Genomic DNA, 16,336 nt, shown 5'->3' on the forward strand with positions numbered 1-16,336 from the left:
TAATTGTGATTTTAAAAAAATCAAATCTTTTTTCAAAAACTAATTTCTATCATATCTTTTCAAAAATATCTTCTTATCTTATCTTTTTCAAAATATGATTTCAAAATATCTTTTCTAACTTCCTAACTTCTCACCTTTTCAAAATTTGTTTCAACTAACTAACTAACTTTTTTGTTTGTTTTTTATCTTTTTCAAAACTACCTACCTAACTTTTCGAAAAAACTACTAACCTTTTTCAAAAACTATTTTCAAAAATCACTAACTCTTTTTCAAAAAATTATTTTCGAAAATTCCTTCTCTCTCATCCCCTTCTACTTATTTATTCATCTACTAACATCTCTTCCTCACACCACCAAAAATCCGAACCCTCTCTTCCTCTGAGTTCAGATTTTTTCTTCTTTTCTTCTACTAACATAAGGACCTCTATACTGTGGTATAAAGGATCCATATTATTATTATTATTATTTTTTCTGTGCCCTCTTCTTTGTCATATGAGCAGGAGCAAGGACAAGAACATTCTTGTTGAAGCAGATCCAGAACCTGAAAGGACTCTGAAGAGAAAATTAAGAGAAGCTAAATTACAACAATCCAGAGATAACCTTTCTGAAATTTTCGAACAGGAAGAGGAGATGGCAGCCGAAAATAATAATAATGCAAGGAGGATGCTTGGTGACTTTACTGCACCTAATTCCAATTTACATGGAAGAAGCATCTCCATTCCTGCCATTGGAGCAAACAACTTTGAGCTGAAACCTCAATTAGTTTCTCTGATGCAGCAGAACTGCAAGTTTCATGGACTTCCATCTGAAGATCATTTTCAGTTCTTAACTGAATTCTTGCAGATATGTGATACTGTTAAGACTAATAGAGTAGATCCTGAAGTCTACAGGCTCATGCTTTTCCCTTTTGCTGTAAGAGACAGAGCTAGAGTGTGGTTGGATTCTCAACCCAAGGATAGCCTGAACTCTTGGGATAAGCTGGTCAAGGCTTTCTTAGCCAAGTTCTTTCCTCCTCAAAAGCTGAGCAAACTCAGAGTGGATGTTTAAACCTTCAGACAGAAAGAAGGTGAATCTCTCTATGAAGCTTGGGAGAGATACAAAGGACTGACCAAAAAGTGTCCTTCTGACATGCTTTCAGAATGGACCAGCCTGGATATATTCTATGATGGTTTATCTGAGTTATCAAAGATGTCATTGGATACTTCTGCAGGTGGATCCATTCACCTAAAGAAAATGCCTGCAGAAGCTCAAGAACTCATTGACATGGTTGCAAATAACCAATTCATGTACACTTCTGAAAGTAATCCTGTGAATAATGGGATGCCTATGAAGAAGGGAGTTCTTGAGATTGACACGCTGAATGCCATATTGGCTCAGAATAAAATATTGAATCAGCAAGTCAATATGATCTCTCATAGTCTGAATGGAATGCAAGCTGCATCCAACAGTACTCACGAGGCTTCTTATGAAGAAGAAGCTTATGATCCTGAGAACCCTGCAATAGCAGAGGTGAATTACTTAGGTGAACCTTATGGAAACACCTATAACTCATCATGGAGAAATCATCCAAATTTGTCATGGAAGGATCAAAAGCTTCAACAAGGCTTTAATAATGGTGGAAGAAACAGGTTTAACAATAATAAACCTTTTCCATCATCCACTCAGCAACAGACAGAGAACTCTGAACAAAATACTTCTAATCTGGCAAACTTAGTCACTGATCTGTCCAAGGCCACTGTGAGTTTCATGAATGAAACAAGGTCTTCCATTAGAAATTTGGAAGCACAAGTGGGCCAGCTGAGTAAAAGGATCACTGAAATCCCTCCCAGTACTTTCCCAAGCAATACAGAAGAGAATCCAAAAGGAGAGTGCAAGGCCATTGACATAAGCAAAATGGTCGAACCCAATGAGGGAGAGGAGGACGTGAATCCCAAGGAGGAAGACCTCCTGGGACGCCCAGTGACCAATAAGGAGCTTCCCTCTGAGGAACCAAAGGAATCTGAGACTCATCTAGAGACCATAGAGATTCCATTGAACCTCCTTATGCCCTTCATGAGCTCTGATGAGTATTCCTCTTCTGAAGAGAATGAGGATGTTACTGAAGAGCAAACTACCAAGTTCCTTGGTGCAATCATGAAGCTAAATGCCAAATTATTTGGCATTGATACTTGGGAAGTTGAACCTCCCTTGTTCATCAATGAACTAAGTGACCTGGATCAACTGACATTGCCTCAGAAGAGACAGGATCCTGGGAAGTTCATAATACCTTGTACCATAGGCACCATGATCTTTAAGGCTCTGTGTGACCTTGGTTCAGGAATAAACCTCATGCCCCTCTTTGTAATAGAGAAACTGTGAATCTATGGGGTGCAAGCTGCTAGAATCTCATTAGAGATGGCAGACAATTCAAGAAAATAGGCTTATGGACAAGTAGAGGACGTATTAGTAAAGGTTGAAGGCCTTTACATCCCTGCTGATTTCATAGTCCTGGATACTGGAAAGGAAGAGGATGAATCCATCATCCTAGGAAGACCTTTCCTGGCCACAGCAAGAGCTGTGATTGATGTTGACAGAGGTGAACTAGTCCTTCAATGGAATGAGGACTCCCTTGTGTTTAAAACTCAAGGATCTCCCTCTGTAACCATGGAGAAGAAGCATGAAAAGCTTCTCTCAAAACAGAGTCAACCCAAGCCCCTATAGTCAAACTCTAAGTTTGGTGTTGGGAGGCCACAACCAAACTCTAAGTTTGGTGTTGAACTCCCATATCCAAACTCTAAGTTTGGTGTTGGAGAGTTTCAACAATGCTCTGAACATCTGTGAGGTTCCATGAGAGCCCACTGTCAAGCTATTGACATTAAAGAAGCGCTTGTTGGGAGGCAACCCAATGTTTATTTATCTAACTCTATTATTCTTGTTTTTCATGTTTTCTTAGGTTCATGATCATGTGGAGTCACAAAATAAATATAAAAATTGAAAATGGAGTCAAAAACAGCAGAAGAAAAATCACACCCTGGAGGAGCATCTGCCTGGCGTTCAACGCCAGAACAGAGCATGGTTCTGGCACTGAACGCCCAAAATGGGCAGCATTCTGGCACTGAACGCCCAGAACAAGCATGGTTCTGGCGTTCAACGCCAGAAATGGCAACAAATGGGCGTTGAACGCCCAAAATGGGCACCAACCTGGCGCTGAATGCCCAGAGTTGTGTGCAAGGGCATTTTACATGCCTAAATTGGTGCAGGGATGTAAATGCCTTGACACCTCAGGATCTGTGGACCCCACAGGATCCCCACCTACCTCATCATCTCTCTTTCCATTCATGATCATCCCTTCTGTTTTTCATTTACCACTCACATCCATACACCCACTACCTTCAAAATTCAACATCTCTCTCCCACCCAATCCCACCCATATGGCCGAATACACACATCCATCCATCTCCTCCATATATTCTTCTTCTTCTTCTATTCTTTCTTCTTTTGCTCGAGGGCGAGCAACATTCTAAGTTTGGTGTGGTAAAAGCATAGCTTTTTTGTTTTTTCCATAACCATTGATGGCACCTAAGGCCAGAGAAACCTCTAGAAAGAGGAAAGGGAAGACAAAAGCTTCCATCAAGGGTCTATAGCTCAGTGGTAGAACATTTGACTGCAAATCAAGAGATCCCTGAGATACCTCATGGGATACATTTTCTTCCACACAATTATTGGAAGCAACTAAGGGTGGAACATCAAGAGCACTCCATCATCCTTCATGAAATCAGAGAAGATCTAAAAACAATGAAGGAGGAGCAACAAAGACAAAGAAGAGACATAGAAGAGCTCAAGGACATCATTGGTTCCTCAAGGAGGAAACGCCACCATCACTAAGGTGGATTCATTCCTTGTTCTTATTTCTTCTGTTTTCATTTTCTATGTTATATGCTTATCTATGTTTGTGTCCTCATTACATGATCATTAGTAGTTAGTAACTATGTCTTAAAGTTATGAATGTCCTATGAATCCATCACCTCTCTTAAATGAAAAATGTTTTAATTCAAAAGAACAAGAAGTACATGAGTTTTGAATTTATCCTTGAACTTAGTTTAATTATATTGATGTGGTGACAATGCTTCTTGTCTTTTTGAATGTATGCTTGAACAGTGCATATGTCTTTTGAACTTGTTGTTTGAGAATGTTAAATATGTTGGCTCTTGAAAGAATGATGACTAGGAGACATGTTATTTGATAATCTGAAAAATGATAAAAATGATTCTTGAAGCAAGAAAAACCAGTAAAGAACAAAGCTTGCAGAAAAAAAAATATAGAAAAAAAAATAGAAAGAAAAAGAAAAAGCAAGCAGAAAAAGCCAAAAGCTCTTAAAACCAAGAGGCAAGAGCAAAAAGCCAATAACCCTTAAAACCAAAAGGCAAGGGCAAATAAAAAGGATCCCAAGGCTTTGAGCATCAGTGGATAGGAGGGCCTAAAGGAATAAAATCCTGGTCTAAGCGGCTAAACCAAGCTGTCCCTAACCATGTGCTTGTGGCGTGTAGGTGTCAAGTGAAAACTTGAGACTGAGCGGTTAAAGTCAAGGTCCAAAGCAAAAAAAGAGTGTGCTTAAGAACCCTGGACACCTCTAATTGGGGACTTTAGCAAAGCTGAGTCACAATCTGAAAAGGTTCACCCAGTTATGTGTCTGTGGCATTTATGTATCCGGTGGTAATACTGGAAAACAAAGTGCTTAGGGCCACGGCCAAGACTCATAAAGAAGCTGTGTTCAAGAATCATCATACTGAACTAGGAGAATTAATAACACTATCTGAACTCTGAGTTCCTATAGATGCCAATCATTCTGAACCTCAATGGATAAAGTGAGATGCCAAAACTATTCAAGAGGCAAAAAGCTATACGTCCTGCTCATCTGATTGGAGCTATGTTTCATTGATAGTTTAGAATTTATAGTATATTCTCTTCTTTTTATCCTATTTGATTTTTAGTTGCTTGGGGACAAGCAACAATTTAAGTTTGGTGTTGTGATGAGCGGATAATTTATACACTTTTTGGCATTGTTTTTAGTATGTTTTTAGTAGGATCTAGTTACTTTTAGGGATGTTTTCATTAGTTTTTATGTTAAATTCACATTTCTGGACTTTACTATGAGTTTGTGTGTTTTTCTGTGATTTCAGGTATTTTCTGGCTGAAATTGAGGGACTTGAGCAAAAATCAGATTCAGAGGTTGAAGAAGGACTGCTGATGCTGTTGGATTCTGACCTCCCTGCACTCAAAATGAATTTTCTGGAGCTACAGAACTCGATATGGCGCGCTTCCAATTGCTTTGGAAAGTAGACATCCAGAGCTTTCCATCAATATATAATAGTCCATACTTTTGCGAAGAATAGACGACGCAAACTGGCGTTCAACGCCAGCTCTCTACCCAAATCTAGCGTCCAGCGCCAAAAAAGGAGCCAAAACCAGAATTGAACGCCCAAACTGGCACAAAAGCTGGCGTTCAACTCCAAGGAGGACCTCTACACGTGCAACACTCAAAGCTCAGCCCAAGCACACACCAAGTGGGCCCCGGAAGTGGATTTATGCATCAATTACTTACTTCTGTAAACCCTAGTAGCTAGTTTATTATAAATAGGACCTTTTACTATTGTATTAGGCATCTTTGATCAGTTGTATGCTATCTTAGATCACGTTTGAGGGCTGGCCTCTCGGCCATGCCTGGACTTTCACTTAGGTATTTTTAACGGTAGAATTTCTACACTCCATAGATTAAGGTGTGGAGCTCTGCTGTTCCTCAAAGATTAATGCAAAGTACTACTGTTTTCTATTCAATTCATCTTGTTTCGCTTCCAAGATATTCATTCGTACTTCAATCTGAATGTGATGAACATGACAATCATCATCATTCCCTATGAACGCGTGCCTGACAACCACTTCTGTTCTTCCTTCGACTGAATGAGTATCTCTTAGATCTCTTAATCAGAATCTTTGTGGCATAAGCTAGAATGATGGCGGCATTCAAGAGAATCCGGAAAGTCTAAACCTTGTCTGTGGTATTCCGAGTAGGATTCAATGAATGAATGACTGTGACGAGCTCCAAACTCGTGATTGCGGGGCATTAGTGACAGACGCAAAAGGATAGTAAATCCTATTCCAGCATGATCGAGAACCGACAGATGAATAGCCGTGCCGTGACAGGGTGCGTTGACCATTTTCACTGAGAGGATAAGATGAAGCCATTGACAAGGGTGATGCCTCCAGACGATTAGCCGTGCCGTGACAGGGCATTGGATCATTTTCCCGAGAGATGACCGAAAGTAGCCATTGACAGTGGTGATGTATCACATAAAGCCAGCCATGGAAAGGAGTAAGACTAATTGGATGAAGATAGCAGGAAAGCAGAGGTTCAGAGGAACGAAAGCATCTCCATTCGCTTATCTGAAATTCTCACCAATGAATTACATAAGTATTTCTATCCTTACTTTATGTTTTATTTACATAATATATTGTAGCCCATATGAGTCAACTTAACTGAGATTTACAAGGTGACCATAGCTTGCTTCATACCGACAATCTCCGTGGGATTCGACCCTTACTCACATAAGGTATTACTTGGACGACCCAGTGCACTTGCTGGTTAGTTATGCGAAGTTGTGAAGATATGTTTAGACCATGGTTCTGTGCATCCGTTTTTGGTGCCATTGCCAGGGAATCAATTTCGAACAACAATTCACAACCTGAGTAGCAATTTCGCATACCGCCTCCCTATAATTTGACAATATGAGGTCCACTCCCTTGTGCTCTTCTTTAGTTACCTCCACCTCTTGACAAGCATCTTCCATTTCCACCTCTTGAAAAGGTTCTTCACATTTAATCACTTCCTCACCAACCTCTTCTAGCTCTTCTCCATCTTTCATGTCACAACTTGGAGGTAATGTGGAACTTATCTCAACATCAACCTCAATTTTAATGGGAGAAGACTCCTCAAACTCAAAAGGATCATGTGTTGGTGTGGAATCATCATTAAGAGGAAGATTTGTTGCTTGCTCAACTTCTTTCAGTTCTTCATCATTCATCCTATGCTTTGGAGGTTGCACACCCTCCTTAACATTGCCTTCAAGTTCAATGGAAGAAGGATCAATGGGATCTTCAAGGTGATTTGTTAGTGAGGACAAGAACTCATCAATGATTGAGTCCAATTCTTGATCAACCTCTCCTAATTCTTCAACCGCTCCTTCCAGCTCAATTATCTTAACTTCCTCCTCTTGTTGCAATTCTTGCTTCAACTCATCTTTTTCACCTTAAAGATCCAAATTCACTCCCTCACTATGCTCCTTGGTTGATCCTCCACATTCATATGGGAGTGTCTTGAATATATGAGCTTAGGTAGGAGGTAATACAGTTTGCGGCATCAGTCATGGTGGCCAACATGGTTTCTAACCCCTTCTGCTCCTCTTCTAGCTTTTGAAGGCGAGAGTAGAGATTTTGTTGTTCTTGCATGAAGGGTTGGAAAGCTTCATTCACCGATGGTGATGGTGAGAAAGAAGGTTCGTTGTTTGGAAAAAAGGGTTCATAACTGGAAGAGTATGGAGGTGATGTATATGGAATTGATGGTTCTTGAGAATATTGATGTTGGAATGGTGGTGGCTCCAAGTATGGCTCATATGATTTTTGGTATGGTGGATATGGGTTAGGATCATATGGAGGTGAACGGTGATATGGGGCTTGTGAGTAGGGTTGTTGATGGCTTTGTTGAGGACAATGAGGGTCACCACATACATTAGTTTGGTAAGCATTAGGAGTTGGATTATACCTATAAGAAACCGACGGAGGTTGTTGCCAAGGAGAGTATCCATATGCTTGGGGCTCCTCTCACCTTTGATTTCCAAATCCTTGATGCAAACCTCCATTGAAGCTTTCATTTCCTACAACATAGTTTGAAACAAACTCATAGCCAAAGTGATGAAAATTCATGGTGAAAAGAGAAAACAAAAACAAAAGCTAACAAGAAACAAGACAAAGTCCTACAACTAGCAAAACTAGCAAACAAACCAAAAATCAAGCTATTCACAATATTGAGATATATATAACAACCAATAACAAGCACACATTGCAATTTCCCAGCAACGCCGCCAAAAACTTGATTTAGGTTACCGTCAGCTTCGAATTTCTTCTCGGTAAGAGGAAATAACTTCGTTGCAAGTATAATTCCAATCCGAAAAATAACACTCAATCAAAGTTTAATTTTGTTTGTCACAAGTGCAAACTATTAAAATAATTGAGAGTATTAGATCTCAGGTTGTCTCTCAAAGGAATTACAGTGAGGTATGCGCATTATTGGTAATGAGGTTTTCAAGGGGGCTTGTAAATAAGGGGACAAGAAATTAAATGGAAAGAAAATAAAGCAAACAACTAAAAATAACAAATACTAAAAAGAGGAATTCATGGCAAGGATTGAGAATCAAGGCTTTCTATCCTAGTCATTAATCATGATACAATAATCAACAAGACCTAATCCTATTTCGTCATCTTCAACATCGAAAGAAGGTACAATGTTATCTTCACATTTCTAGTTAATCTCAATCCATAAGTCCTAATCAACTTACTAATTGAATTAGCAAGATATTAGAGTCAATGGAAACAATATTAACTAACAACTCTAGATCACCAACATAAGTTGGGTATTAATGACTCAAGATTGCCTAATTTCTCTTTTCAAGCCAAGAATGCTCAAAAAACTACTCTAAAGTCCAACCAAGCATTTTGTGAAACACTTGGAAGGCATAAAAGGAAAGCATGGTAAAATTTTATGAATAATAAAATCTACTACTACCCAATGCAAGAAATTAACACTAACAACTCAAGAAAGCAACATTAAACATGAAATACCTCAAATTGCATTAAAGAAAATCCAAATCCAACAAGAGTATATCAACATAAAAGAGACATAAAAATGGATATTAACAAGAGAACTAAAAAGAACAAAGATGTAAGAACAAGAAATTATAAAGAAAACTAGATGAAAACAAGAATTAAACCCTAGATCTAAGAGAGATTACCTAATCTACCCTAACTCTAGAGAGAAGATAGAGCTTCTCTCTCTAGAAAACTACCTAAAGCATGATCCTAAGCTAATTTAATTGCTCTCTCCTTTGTTCTCTCTTGAATTCTGCATCAAATAGCTTTAGAAATGAGTTGGATTTGGGTCTGGAAGGCTCAGAAATTACCCCAGAGTAAGAACCACAACTAATCAACCGATTAATTAAGTAATTAATATTGCCCAAATTAGGCTTTGAAAAGTTGGAGTGAGAATTTGAGGATTTAAAGGTGATTTTCGAACTCAGTAGGTCTTTCTGAGTCAGAAAATGTGCTTTCTACGAAAAACTGTGAAAAACCGCGAATCGGCAGTTGAACCGATTGAACCGGTTCAAGTCTACCCGGTACCGCACGAGAAAAAGTGAAAACCGGCGAAAACCTTAGAAAAATGTTAGGAATGGAAAACCGGGCGTTAATTTTAAAGTTTTGGCCCGATGTTAGGCCAAACGAGCTAAAAACGCTAACGAGTTGGACCGGGCTCAAGTTGGGCCCAAGCCCAACATATAAAAGGGTTCATAAGTGAACCTATTTCAGCATAACATATAAACAAACACACTCACACAGCTGAAAAATAGAAGAAGAGAGAAACCCCATGGTTACTATTCATCTCAATCTTCCAAAGCTCATATCTTGAGCTAGAGAGCTCCGATCGCGGCACCGTTTGCGGCTATGCGTTCCTCGTGAAGAGCTATAAAAAAACCATGTACGAAATTGGTAAGGAAAATTTGAAATCTTCTCAGTTCCTCTCTTGAAAATTTCGGTTCCTAGGGCTTTGGGGTTAAATGAGTTTTTGTGATTTTGGATGTTTAGGTTTGCTCTAAGCCTTGCTTAGCCTTGGGTTTTGACATCCAAATCTGTTGGAAGAGGTAAGAGTCACTAAACCCTTGTGAATTTATGTTTAATTGGAACCCTAGGTTGATTTGAAGCAATTTATATGTATATATTTTGATTATTGTGGCTTTGGGAGCTCTTGGAACTTAATTGTGCTTATTAGAGTGGAATTGAAAGCTTGGATTGTGGTTGGAAGCTTCTTTGTGCTAAGTTGGAATTTGGGTGCATAAAAGGAATCGGCCAAGGTATGGTTTCGGTTTCCTCTATGTAGTATATAATATTCATGGACACTTAGGCTAGTGACCAATAGGATAGGTATGAATGATTATGGTTGATGAGTTGTGAATGTTGATGTATGATGATTTACTGTGAATTAGTGATGATATGGTGATGATGATTGATTATGTGAATTTGATAAGTGAATTGTGATAATATGTGTGATGTTGGGATTGATGAATTGGTAAGTGGTTGGGAAATGTGAGAGAAGATTGATTAGAATGTGTATTATGTGATATATTGATGTTTTGAAGGAGGAGGATGATATGTGAAGGAAAATGTGGTAATGTCGGTGCATTGTGGCACACCAATTAATTTTGATGCAAGATGGAGTGTGTGAATGGTTTAGTATGATTTGGAATGTGTATGGTAAGAATTTGTGTAAATGGTGAAATTTGGTAAATTTGGGATTTTGATGAACTTTGTTCGATCATAACTTTTGCCTCGGTTTTTAAAATTGATTGAAATTTGTTTATAATTAAATACCTTTGAAAACCCTTTAAATCGATATAAAGTTTGTGAAAATTGGAATTTTGTAGAGGAAGTTATGATCCGGAAAAGTTGGTGTTAAAAATTTGAAATTCTGCAATTTTGTAGAATTTCATGATTTCTGATAGGTGCGGGCGCACACTCTTGTGCGGACGCACACCCTACAAATATTTGCACGCACATGCAGGGAAGTGCGCTCTGTTTGCAGCGCTAGCAAAGCTTGTGTGCGCACATATCTAAGGAAAAACTTCAACCAGTGCGGACGCACAAGTCTGTGCGGATGCACACATCGGGAAGGTCAGTCTGTTGGGGGCGCTAGCACAGGTTGAGAATGATTTTGTCACCAGTGCGTACGCACCCATCTTAAAATCTCCTGGGCGTGCGCACGCACACCCCCCTGTGCGGCCGCACACGTCCTGTTTCTTAAATTTTTCTTGTTTTTCAACTATTCTACCTTCCCAACAAGGTTGTAAGCTTCTAAAACATCATTTTAAGAGTTTTGGGCTTAATTTTGAGTATTAGAACATGGGATATAACTTAAGGGTTCTAGAACATGGTTTTATGATAAATTAGAAAACGGAGGCCTAGGTTTCTGGCGTGCTGAGAATGATTTGACGTTGGGTGGAGGATAAGTGATATATGAGATAAGGAATGATGAACTTTTGACATTGGAAACTGAGTTATGAATGGATAGTGGTAGAGATGAGTCGAGGACTCGAATTGAGATGATGGACCTCTGTATACTGAAAATGTTTTCTGAAAACCACTGAAACAATATTTTTACTGAGATTATGAGACGCTATGCGCCCGGTAGGGACAGTGGTTAATCTCGCCTGTCGAGGTAGCGGCGGTGGCATAAGGACGGTGGTTAATCCCGCTTACGTTGAGATGTGAGGTTTGAGGCAAGAGTATCCCGCTCGCATCCCTTCGAATTTATAGGGTGAGTAGGCGCCGGTACTTGGACAGTGATCCAGGCACTATATCTCGGGGGTTCCCATATGAGAAATCCGAAGGGCGACGTCTCCATGGAGATGTGTCGGGTTGGCAGTTGAACTGACAATGTGATATCATAGCCAGTAGGGCAAGCATTCATCATATGCATTTTTTATCTGTTTGTATGCTTTGATTACTTGTAATGGCTTGCCTAATTGAATAACATGCATAATTGCTATCTGAATTATTTGCCTTATATGCTTCTCCTTGTGTTTTACTTGCATTGTATATTATCTATGCTTTCTACTGGGATTGAGGAGGTTCGGAAGGCGGTGGTGATGGGATCGCATGGAGGATAGGTTGGTGAAGGCTGTGGGACAGCGGTGTTTGATTAGAGTAGAAATTCCCTAAGATAGATTACCCGGTTCATTTATGTTAAGGTTATGTTTTATGCTTAATTGTTTTAGAATGCTTTAAGTGTGAACTCTTGTGATGGATATGGAGCTTAGGATTGCCTTTGGTGTCTCGGGGTCTTAAATCCTACATAACTGGGCACTGTTACCATACTGAGAATCTCCGGTTCTCATACCATATTTCTGTTGTATTTTTCAGATGCAGGTCGCAACCCACCTCGGTGAATTGCTTTGGATGGTGATAGAAGCAGAGGATCTTAGATTCTTTTGGAGTCTCTTTGGTTTAAATTGTTTATAAATCTCTCTTTTTGTATTTTGTTTAGCCTAGAGGCTTGTATTATGAGAGAAAAACTTGTATAAGTTGTTTTTTTTAAACTGTCAGGTTCCTATATGGTTCTGTATACTTGTATATGGCTAGCCGGCTTAAACTTCGCGAGTCATGGCTAGTTTCCTATGATATTATATACTTATCTTTTGATATATCTTATTTGTTTCTTGTGCCTCGAGCTAGTAGCTTTGTTAGTAGGTTTTGCGCTTTTCAAATCCAAAATTTGAGCTATATCTTTCATCGGCCTTCTAGATATTATATTATTCTTCTATATATTATACGTATGAGCTTAGAACTATCGTAACCTCTGATTAACCTTTGCTTTACAATGCGAGGTAAGGCTTAGCCTAATTAGGATGTTACACCCATTGTATTCACTTTAATGAGATCACGTGACCAACGTCACGCGTGCGCGTGGACGATGTGTGCGCGAAGTCGACGCATGCACGTTGCTTGCCAAAATTCCTCTTGACGCGTATGCGTGGGTGACGCGTGAGCGTCACTGGCTGATTTCCTCCTCACACGTACGCGTGGATGACGCGTGCGCGTGGCCTTGAGTTCAGCAAGTCCTCATTTCTTCACTGTATGAACCGGCATAACCGTTTTAATAAAATAATAATTTTAAGTGCGCGAAGTAGATTCAAAATTTAGAAGTTTTAATTTGAAAATTTAAAGGCGAAATTTGGATTCAGTGAATTTTTCTAAGTTGGAAAACGTGTCTTTTGCGAAAGATTTTTTGTAAAAATGTGTATCGGTTCTTAAGCTGGCAGTATCGGCTCTAGACTGTCCGGTACCGTGTTTTTAGAAAAATAAGATTTTTGAAAAATTTAATTTATCGTTTTGAAAAGGCAAAACATAATTTAAAATAAAAAACCAGACATTAATCTTAAAGATTTTGGCCCAAACAGACCAAAAATGCTAACGGGTTGGGTCGGGCCCAAGGCCCAACATATATGTGCTCATTAAATGAGTATTTCAGCTTATTTTCACCCCAAAATAAGAAATAGGGCGCTGCTGAGTTGAGAGGAGAGAGAAGAGGGGTTTCACTATTCACCTCCATTTTCCTCAAGCCATAACTTGAGGTACGGAGCTCCGATTGACGAGTCGTTTGCGGCCACGCGAAGCTCTTGTCGAGATCTTCGTTTCTATCTAAGCAAATTTGGTAAGAAATTGCATCTCAAGCTCCAGTTTCCAGCCCTAGAATTTTTGCATTTTTGGGTTATAGTTTTGAGTAGATTTTGTGGTTTTGCTTGTTTAGGTAATCTCTAGTAGTGGGTAATTGTCGGACTTTGCCTAATCACCATTGGATAAGGTAAGGAACCTCTATATCCTTGCAGTTTGATATAGTGTGAGCTTTAGTTGATAATGCATGGTTATGTTGTATGTGTGAAGCTTGTTTTTGGAGTTGGTGGTGGCTTTTGGTTTGACTTTGATGGTTTGGACCTTGGTGGAAGCTTGATTGGAATCAAGTTTGGTGTTTCAGCATATTGAGAATCGGCCAAGGTATGGTTTTGGTTTCCTTTATGTAATATGTAATGTTTCGTGAACCTTAGACTAGTTGACCTTAAGATAGGATTAGATGTTTGGGTGTATGTTTAATTGTATGTGATTTTGATATTTGAAGATAAGTTATATGGTGGTGATGATGATATAGAATTTTGGGATGTGAAATATATGAATTTTGATGTTGATTGTTGGTATTTAATGACTATAAAGGTTGATGATGAATGTTGTGATTTATTATTGTTGATGAAGGTTTGTTGAAATGGTTGATGAATAATAATGAATATTGATGTTGTTGGTAATTGAAGGTGAGTGTTGAGATTGTTGATAAATGATGTGGATTATGAATTTTGGATGATAATAAATTGATGCTTGGTGTTGATAAGTATTGATGGAGATTTGTTATATTAATGAATAATGAGGATTATGAGAATTCATGGTAATAAGTTAATGTCAAATGTTTGTGATGGTTTGGATTGAAAGATATTGATGATTATGATGTGTGATGATATATATTGATGATGATTTTGGATTTTGGATCTTGTGGTTGGTGTGGATATTAGATGGTGGTTGAGGAAATTTGATGTGAACTTAGGTTGAATTTTAAAGTTGGATGAGTTGAGTATTAAATGGTTTAGATGATTGAATGGTTGATTTTTGAGAAATGAGTGGTAGGAACCTTTTGTGTTGTTTTGGTTTTGTTTGGAATGTGAGTAGTTTGGTTTTGAATTGAGAGATTTAGTGAATTTGAGTTTTTAAGGTTTTTGGTAAAAATGAGTTTTGGGCTAACTTTGACGGATCATATTTTGAGCTACGGTTTTTGAAATTGAATGATTTTTGTATCAAAATAAAGATAATTCAACGAGCTTTAAAATGGTATCAATTTTGTAGAAATCTAAATTTTGTAGAGAAGGATATGATCATTGAAATTTGGTGTCTGAAATCTGAATTTTGTGAATGATGCAGAATTTGTGATTTCTGGTTTTTGAAACTGTGCGCACGCACACTCTTGTGCGTGCGCACACACGGGGATATGGCTGCTGTTGGGAGCGCTAGCACGCTCTGTGCGTGCACACAACTAATGAAGTTTTGCAAGCTGTGCGTACGCACACGTTGGACGGTGCACTCTGTTGAGGGCGTTCGCACGCATTGTGTGAATGAGCAGAGTTGGAAATTTTTACTCCTGTGCATACAAACACCTCTATACACACGCACACTTCTTCAAAATCCTTCTGGGCGTGCGTACGCACAACCTTATGCGTACGCACACTGTCTGATGACCGAAATTCACACCCCATTCAAAATTAGTGAATTAGTCCTTTTTGCAAGCGCACCAAAATTATCGTCAAGTAATAACCCACAGTGGAGTGGGATCGTATCCACAGAGATTGGCAAATTCGAGCAGTTTTAATTAATTGATGAATTAGTCAAGCGGATCAATAGGATTGTAGAGTGCAGAATTGTAAATGACATAAATGTAAATGACTAGAATATAAAGAAAAGCGATAAAGTGAAGAAATATAAATGGCAGAAAATAAAGTGCAGAATCATAAATGACTTGAATGTAAATGGGAATGGGAAATTGCTGAATGTAAAAATAAGCTGTAAAGAAATGGATAGATAAGAATGGGGAAATTCATTGAGATTGGGAGATGTTATCTCTTTGGATCAAGTCTAGCTTATATCCTCTTCAATCATGCAACTCATTGACCTCTTGGCAATCATGATTGATTGAGCCCCAATCCCTTGGTGACTCAATCTCTCAGATCTTGATCAATAGCCAATTCCTTGGTCTAATTGCTCATGAAGGGAGATATGCTTGGTCCCTGATTATACCACACACCATCATAGGTCCAAGTAGAGGGAGAATTATATGTCACATATCCAAACACCAAAACCCAAATTCTACACTAGTGTGAGAAGGGATTTCAAGCATGGTTTCATGTTTCCTTTCCCAAGGTTCCCATGAAACCTAATTGCATTCAATCTATTTCCCAAGATAATTGAACACTAAGCATTAAGAATGAAATTCCTTCTAGCAAATCAAAGAGAAGATGAATAGAAGAAGGATTTCACTATCATTCATCCATCAAGTACAACAGAGCTCCCTCTCTCAATGAGAGGGAAGTTAGCTACTCATAGCTCAAATGGTACTCAAAAGTGAAGTGTGAAAGTGGATCTAAAACTGACTGCTTAACCCCCTCTTCAGTACTCCTTGGGGGTATTTATACTACTCCTAGTAAGATAAAAGAATTACAAAAGTGAAAAAGGAAAATTACATTTTGGAGGGAAAAGAAAACACTCAATAAGCATGACTTCTCAGCTGGCGTGTGGCTGGCGCGTCTCTGCCGTATCACGTGCCCTTCATTTCCAGCTTGGCATGCCATGCCCAATCTGTCAAGTGGCACGCTCGTCCCTCTAGCAACCTTGGCGTGCCACGCCTTCGAACTCAAGTGGCACGCCCCTTGCCTTTCTCACTTCTCTTT

General features: G+C 38.9%; 1 non-coding gene across 1 annotated transcript; it reads right to left on the reverse strand.

Moving 5' to 3' along the window:
- Positions 1-1,025: 1,025 nt before the first annotated feature.
- Positions 1,026-1,129, reverse strand: LOC148580474 (small nucleolar RNA R71). The gene has a single exon (XR_015896634.1). It is a non-coding gene; the product is annotated as a small nucleolar RNA R71 (small nucleolar RNA).
- Positions 1,130-16,336: the final 15,207 nt, after the last annotated feature.

The sequence above is a fragment of the Arachis ipaensis genome, chromosome B10 (assembly GCF_059453495.1).
Source record: "Arachis ipaensis isolate K30076 ecotype BB chromosome B10, ASM5945349v1, whole genome shotgun sequence".
Classification (NCBI taxonomy): Eukaryota; Viridiplantae; Streptophyta; class Magnoliopsida; order Fabales; family Fabaceae; genus Arachis; species Arachis ipaensis.